This window comes from Arachis ipaensis, chromosome B05 (genome assembly GCF_000816755.2).
Source record: "Arachis ipaensis cultivar K30076 chromosome B05, Araip1.1, whole genome shotgun sequence".
Taxonomy (NCBI): Eukaryota; Viridiplantae; Streptophyta; class Magnoliopsida; order Fabales; family Fabaceae; genus Arachis; species Arachis ipaensis.
The window spans coordinates 139,606,538-139,615,166 of NC_029789.2; positions in this window are offsets into that span (position 1 = coordinate 139,606,538).

An 8,629-nucleotide genomic window follows, 5' to 3' on the forward strand; every position below is an offset into this window, starting at 1 on the left:
AAGGTGAAATATTGGCTGAAAATACTATTTTTATGAAAAATATAAAAAAATTTAAACGGACTGTCCGTTTAGCCCCTTTAACCTGCTATTATTTTTTGTTAATCGGGCTCAGTCAGTTTAGTCCAAAATTTTAATGAACTTAATTTTAGAGACAAAATCTGTTTATTTAAATGGGTAAATGGACTATCTCGTTAAATTTAGTTTATTTTGATGGTCCTAATTAAAAGTATAAGCTAAAAATATATTTTAAAATTATTAGACTAAAAAAATTTAAATAATGACTAAAAGTGGGACCAAAAATAATAAATAGTATTTCTTATAATAAATATAATATTAGCATGATATAGCCAATTACAAATCATTTTAAGTTCTTTTTATAAGAAATTAAGCTAACTGATCAAATTTAAAGGTCAGATTATCAAACACATCTTTAATTGAAAATGAGATTAGGAGAATTATAAGTTGTGTCTAAGTTTTTTTATTATTACCCAACTCTACAATAAAATTTTAAGGAAGTCAAGAATTGAAGAGAGTTCTAAAGAAAGCTAAATCTGTATATTTATTTAGAGATAAATATTAATTTGGCATTTAAAAAGTTCAGACGCTAATAAAATGTACCTAATTGATGTTATTGATAATGTGGTTCTTGAACAATTTTTAAATTTGACAAAAGTGATCATCTAATCGATTAACTTCATTATCATTTACGAAAAACATTGAGTTGGTAAAAAAATTGATAAAATTCCTAATTTACCCCTTAGTCACAAACTCTAATTCCATTTTCTCTCATCCTCAACTTCCACCGTCACCAATCTCTCTCCTATTCCAATTCTGCCATCATTCTAATTTCTCACCACACAACTTCATTATCATCATTTTGTTCTTTACCAACAATAACAAGAATGAATTTTTTACAGACAAGAAACAAAAGAGACAAAAAAATTTTAGATTTGGCTACATTTTTTGAATCCAAACTCTTTGTAAAACAATTTTCTGCGAAATTTTCTAGAGGCTTCACTGGCAAATCGAACCCTGTGACGACAAAACTCGGAGAATTCTCCATCACCATCGCGATAATTGGAAGTATCTATGGACGCCGCTGATGGCGAGGTTCTGAGCAACGCCAAGAAAGGGTTGTAACTCCGTGCATCTCTTAGGGGTTCTCTTTGTTTCCATCACAACACGGTCTCTGAGGTTGGGATTTGGTATTTATGTTCTTCTTCTTCTTGTCCTTGTTGTGGTGGTGTTCTTCTTCTCGTTAGCAGTACTGTTTTCATTTTCCTTCTTCTTTTTTATTATTGTTGCTTTAATGTGTTTGTTTTGATTATCGTCGTTGTTTCTATTTTTTATTATTGGGATTTTTGTGTGATTATGGATAAAAAATTTGTTTCATTCATAAATTTTGATTATCATTTAGTTGCTAAAGTTTTAATCTTTCTCCCAGAAAATAGATGAATTTGGCTTGTTGATAGTGATGCGGGCATGTCGCAAGAGTTGATGATGATGATCCTCCATTTTTACCTGCGAAAAAGAAGAAAAATAAGAGAGAAAGACAAAGAGAGAGAACCAAAGACAAATTAAAAATGTTATCAATTTTTTTTTCAATTCAGTATTTTTCGTCAATGAAAACGAAGTTAAACGATAGATGGTTAATTTTATCAAATTTAAAAATTGTTCAAAAACCATTTATCGATAACATATGTTAAATACTATTTTATCACCATACCTCTGAATCTTTCAAATATTAAATTAGTATTTACCTCATTTATTTATTCCAATGAAGCTAAGCATTGAAAAGACTTGATACATCATGCATTCACATAATTAGGACTAGACAATGATTTGGACCGAAAACAAAAATTAAAGAAAATAGAAGAGCTATGTTATTGGACTACTCTAGCATCATTCATACACACAAGGCCAAATCTTTGTCCAATTTTGAGCGCCAGACAATATATAAATTTCATATTTGTTAAAAATAAAAGTGTGATAATCTTTATAAATATGAAACCATGCTTTGATGCTTAGTTGCTAAGTTAGTTTTTTAAATTGAATTAAACCCATTTTTTTTTACCAAAGATAGAAGACTCGAACCCGCAACCTCTTAATTGAGTATGGAGAGACTATGTCATTTGAGCTATATAACTCATTGGCAATTAAACCCACTTAATCTTTTATAAAAACACCATTGAATTAAAACTATTATATATCATGTAGATTTTACATCATATAAAAATTTAAAGAAAAAAAAATGTGTATCAAATTGGTTTGTGAAATAAAAATAAAAAATAATATGTTTTCGATGAAAATTAAGAGTGTCACATGTATACATAATACATTTTGTTACGGCCATACAGGGTCAATTGTTTAAAAAATGGCTGAACCAACCACTACTGAAATGCCTGCGCCCCGACCAAATGAACTACGTCTTTAGGGAGGTCCATGAAGGATGCTGCGGCCATCACATCGGAGGAAAGACTATAGCTAGGAAATTCATCAGAGCCGGATATATATTACTGGCCCTCTATGATAGCAAATTCTAAAGAGTTCGTGAGAAGGTGCAAAAGATGCCAGGAGAATTCTAACTTCCATAAAGCCCCAGCAACTGAACTTAGCCTACTGACGGCCTCCCGACCTTTCTCACAATAGGGAATCGATCTGTTAGGACCCTTCTCGGTCGGGCCAGGGCAGGTCAAACACCTGATAGTGGCCATTAATTATTATACAAAGTGGATAGAGGCCGTGCCGTTGGCTAGCATATCCTCGGCAAATTGTAGGAAGGTCATGTGGAGGCAGGTAATAGCAAGATTCGGTATCCCAGAAGTCGTCATATCGGATAACGGGACACAGTTCGCTGATAAAAAGTTCGGAGAATTCCTTTCCGGGTTGGGCATAAAGCAAAAGTTCTCGTCAATTAAGCATCCCTAAACCAACGGACAAGTTGAGGCCGCGAACAAGGTCATCTTGTAGCGCCTCAAAAAGCGACTCGACTAGAAGAAGGGAGTGTGGGTAGACGAGCTGGCTTCAGTTCTTTGGTCCTACCGCACAACTCAACGGTCGGCCACCGGGAAAACACCTTTCCGGCTCACCTATGGGGTAGATGCAATAATACCTGTGGAAATCGGTGAGTCGAGCCCACGACTACTCTTAGGAGGAGTTGAAAAAGACGTGAAAAAGGACCTGGTGGATGAAGCCAGGGAAATAGCTCATTTGTCAGAAACGGCGCTAAAGCAAAGAATTGCCCTGCGCTACAACACCAAGGTGCTCAAGAGACAGTTTGAACGGGACGACCTAGTCCTAAGGCGCAATGATATTGGGATCCCGACTCCGGAGGAAGGAAAGTTGACGGCAAACTAGGAAGGCCCCTACAGAGTGAAAGAGGTGATCGACAATGGCGCCTACAAGCTGGAGCGACTGGACGGAAAGGAAGTCCCGAGAACATGGAACACGGGCAATCTGAGAAGATTCTATTCCTAGAACAAACTCACCGGCCTAGTAAGAACCCTCTATGATGAACTGTTTGCCATATATTTGTTATCATTTTGCATTTAAGCCACTTTACGTTTCGACCATTCACTGTTACCATTTATAAACTACTTGTCATCTCCTCCTTCTTATCGGCATTCATTAATTATTAATTAAGCCACCACGACGAGCAAACAGTCTTAGGCCGATACGGTAACCCGGAATTGATCACCCCGGGAACCATAAAATTATACGCCAAAATATGCGGCTATTAAAAAAGAAAAAAGCCACGACCTGGCTTTGCTGATTACCAACTAAACGGTAAAACGTTCATGAAAAAATAGTTAATACCAACAAAACGGTAAAGAGCAAAAAGAAAAGTAAACGCCGACAAGGCAGAAAAAAACGGTTTGTCACATGCCGGCCAGGAGGCAAACAAATTCGAATAGTACAAAAAGGTTGCAAACATTACAAGTTACAAAAGCACAAATTACAAAGGGGGGTCACTTCTTCGGAATATCGACGATCTTGCCATCCCTGATAGTCTTGAAAACGCCAACAGTTGAGGTGTCAAAGTCGGGAGACAGTAGCTTCACTTGAGCCTTGAGAGCTTCCTCGGTCATCAGGATGGCATTCTTGCCCTGCTTGACGGTCTCCTTATACTTCTTCTTAAACTCAGCAGTCTCAACTTGAGCCGTCTTGATCGAGGAAAGAGCAGCATAACGCTCTTTCTCCAGTTCAGCCACCCGACCTTGAGAAGAGTTAAGTTGACTCTCCAGGGTAAGTTCCCGCTCAGTAAGCCGGGCCACGACAGCGTCAGAGGTTTTCACTTTCTCCTCCGCGGCCTTCAGCTTGTCGTCAACAGACTTGGCCATCTCTTCGGCTGACTTAGCCTTCTCTTTGGCTAACTTGGCCTTACCCTCGGTGGCTGAAAGCTGCTCCCGGAGCAACTTCACCTCTTTTCTATACCTGGCGTTAGCCTTAACAGCAGATTCAAGCTTCACCTCAAGAGATCAGGTTCCCACCAAGGCAAATTCAGCCTTTCGAGCTAGTGCGGTACATCCACCTCGCCTGAGAAGAAAGGTCCCCACCAAAAAAGAAGTCCTCCGTACCAGGAAGCAATTGGGAGTCAATGAAGGTCCCGGCATCGAAGTTCATCTCCATGACGGTAAGAACCCCCTCAGGACTGGAGGATGGTTTTCTTTTCCTTGGGTTATCCACGATGACCACCTCTTCATCCAACTCCGCCTCTTCCCGGGGCTCCGGTTCGACCTCCACCTCAGGACGAGGACCTGCTCCAGAGCCACTACCAGCCACCCCCCCTCTTGGAAGGGCTGGGACTGAACTTCCAGGTTAACGGTATACCCATGAGATTGAACCTCTGGGTTGACGGTGTCCTCAGGAGGCCACTTCTTGAGCGGGGGTAGCAGAGTCGTCATCACTACTAGCCAAGAAGGCATTGAACAAACTCTCAAGTCCAGTCACCTCGGCAGACATTGACACTGCAGCAAAACACGGAAAACAATTAACCGTAAAATCGGGCAGATAAAACAAAACATGTAAGCAAAAAGAATTCACTAGACGACTACTCACGTATATAATTTTTGGCCATATCCCGGTCACCCATAAGAAGATGAGGGTTAACAAGGTTTTTCCCGAAAACAGCCAACAAGACGTCGGCAACCCTCTTGTTCTCGGGGGACAACCCTTTATACGTTATCTTGGTAAAGGCATTAGCCCCTGCCCCAAAGCTCCAGTACGTCGGTATGCGACGTTCCCCTCTAGAGTCAACCAAAAAGGATGCCGACCTTCGGCCGAGCGGACCTTGAAGTACTTTGTCCTTAAAACCATGATACGAATCTTCGAATACACCGAAGATCTGCCGACCCTGGACCGACCGGAAGGACATGTAGCCCTTTTTAGCCCTCCCCTCCTTGGAAGGATTTGTTAAAGTAAAAAGAAAAAGAAACACTTCAACCGACACCGGCAGCTCCAGATGTTCACACACCATCTCGAAACAGCGGATGGAAGCCCAGCTGATGCATTCGCATATTTGCTATTTTAACTAGTTAGTTTAGTTGGTTTTAGCTTGATTTCATTTATTATTACTAGAATAAACAAGCAATTTTGTGAGTTTTCTCTACATGCATTCATAAACCAAGAATTAGGTGAAATTTGGCATAACTCATGCAAATGATTTAAGAAGTTTATAAACAAGTTGATATGAATGATGCTCTTGAAATTCATTGCAAAAGATGGCAAAACTTTGAGGAAGATTCTTTGGTTTATGTTAGGTGATGAAGAAAGAAGATGATGGAGCAAGAATTGGAGCAAGAAGGTTTGGAGATATATCAATCTTGGCAAGGAAACAGAGGAAGCACGTTGCCAACTCTGGAGTGTTTGTGGACAACGCCAGGAAGCTTGAAACAGAGCAAGAAAAAAAGCTTGAAACAGAGCAAGAAGGGGAGCTTGAGAGCGTTGCCAGGCAGGGAATGAACTGGCGTGTTCCCTGGCAACGCCCATAACAACGTCTAGGCCAAGAATTTTGGCTAGAGGAGCTCACTAGCACGTTGGTGCTGGCGTGTTCCTTGGCAACTCCAGCAAAAACGCCCACTTCAAAGCACCCCTAAAGAAGGCTCGAGAGCGTTGCCCAGTGAGGGATGAACTGGCGTGTTCATCAACAACGCCAGTAACAACGCTGGTCCCTGCAAGGTGGCTATGGAAAATGACCTTGGGCGTTGCCAACTTGAAGTTGAATATGCGTGTTCCTTGGCAACGCAAGGCCAAGAAAGTGAGCCAAGGAGAGCTCGAAGGCGTTGTTGCATTGAAGATGAAGTGGCATGTTCATCAATAACGCCAGCAACAACGCCAAGGCTAGGAACTTGGGCCAAGGGAGGATTGAGCGTTGCTAGTGGCGTGTTTGCCAACAACTTTACCAACAACTCCAACCAAGGCAGCCTGACCTTACCCTCTTCAATGGAGCATAACTTGAGCTAGGAAGGTCCAAATGAGGTGATTCTAGTGGCATTGGAAAGTAGACATCAAGAGATTTCCAATGATATATAACAGTTCATATTGAAGCAAAGGATTAAAGCTCAAAGTTCAAGCAACATCAAGCATAAAAAGTGAAGAACAAGCAAGTGTTTGGCAACAACTTGGGCAACAACGCCCAAACACCATGTCCCACTACCAGGAAATTACCATGCACGTTGCCAACGTGCATCAAGGCTGACGTGTTTTCCAATAACGCCAGGCCATTGGGCCAGAGCAATGAAAATGAGCCTTGTTTCCTCTGTTTGACAAGAATTCTTTTATGAAGCAAAATCAACGAGAGCAAGGCCCAAATTGCTAACCCAAAAGGAGAATTTTAAGGAGTTTTAGGAATAGTATAAATAGAGAATAGTTTTGTACTTAAGGGCACTCTTAGACACTTTTACAATTTACATCATAGTAGTTACTTTTACGAGCTTTTCACTCTGCTTGGTGCTACACTCCCAATTGGGAAGCATAGCAGGGAGGAAGTTAGTTTTCTTTTGAAATTTTTGAATTTCAGTTTTCAAGAACTTTTTCTTCATTCTTCATTACTCTTCTCTATTCAATTGGAATGTTTACTTTTGCACTTGTTGTTGAATTTAGAGCTATGATTCACTAAACCCCATTTTCATTAGGGGGAGGAGCTCTGCTCATTTGAATGGGTTGATAACTTTTCTTTTCCTTCTCAATTCAAGTGGCTCATCTAAGAGGAAACTCTTGTTCTTCACAGATTTAATCACCATCGAGAGAGGGATTGAATCTATATGAATTATGTGGTGAACTTGAGAAAGGTGCTACATAATTCAGTTTAGAGTTCATCCTTTCATGATTTCTTTGATCAATACACTTTGGGTTGGTATGTGAGATGTAACCTCCCTTAGTTGAGATTCTGAAAGTTGTGTGGCTTGGATTAGATATTGAACTTCATCTCTTCTCATGAACAATTAGATCACGAGAGTGGTAATTGGTTGTGTTGAGAGAAATTGAGTTATCAAGAGATTGGGACTCAATTACCCACAATTTGCCATGGATCTATACCCATGATTGAGAAGGAATTGATCAACATCAATTCATGAGAATTTGCATCTATGATCCCTAATGATCTTTTCCATCATTAATTCTCATTTCTTTTGCTCTTTAGTTGTTTGAATACCCATTACCTAATTCCCTTCTACATTCTTGCAATTTATTATTCTTGTCATTTACATTCTGTTTCTCTATTTCTTGCGATTTACTCTTCTGCTCTTTAAAATTCTGCAACCTTTACTTCCTTGCAATTTATCTCTAATGTCATTTAAGTTTCTTGCACTTTAAGTTTCAGTCATTTACTCTTATCTTCTTTCTTCATTGCAATTCTTTAGATTCCTTGTCATTTAATTTTTGCAATTACATTCAAGAATTAAAATCTCATGAAATTAAAACCATGTCTGCTTGACTAAAAATACCATTTAACTAAAGTTGCTTAATCTACCAATCTCCATGGGATCGACCTCACTCTTAGTGAGTTTTATTACTTGATACGACCCGATATACTTGCCGGTTATACGTGAATTATTAATTTTCGCGTATCACCAGCTATTCGGATGTAATTAGGACGGTGCTACATCACATCGATTGAGCAGCGCAATTTGAAAAGGGGAGAAGGGAAGGCGGACTCCCAAATGAGTGAACATGGCCTTATACAACCACATCCAATCAGCAACCTAGGGAGAGTGCAGGTTTAGTTCATATATTTGCTCGTTATCGGCAGGAACGAAGGCTGCATAATTAGCTTCCTCGTCGGTTCCTCCACAAAGGTAGCCGGCCTGGCAGAACTCCTCCAGTTCCTCCAGGGGCATTTGGTTCGGGGTCTCCTTTACATCCGATGTTACCCATGCGTATCGGTCGTACGGAGCCGGCCTCACGACCCTTACGACAGGACGCTGAGCCATACCTACAGTGAGGGCACCACTCAAAATCAGTCTATAAGGCCGGGAGGTCGGAAGTACTACCAGAAAATTACAGCACTACCAGAAACTACAATTTGCCTATCCATCCACTATAATCATCAAAATAAGGCCAGGAAAACAAAACCCTATAATGGTAACCCCCTACAGTATCTACCTAATGCTAAAACATAGGCAAATACGCA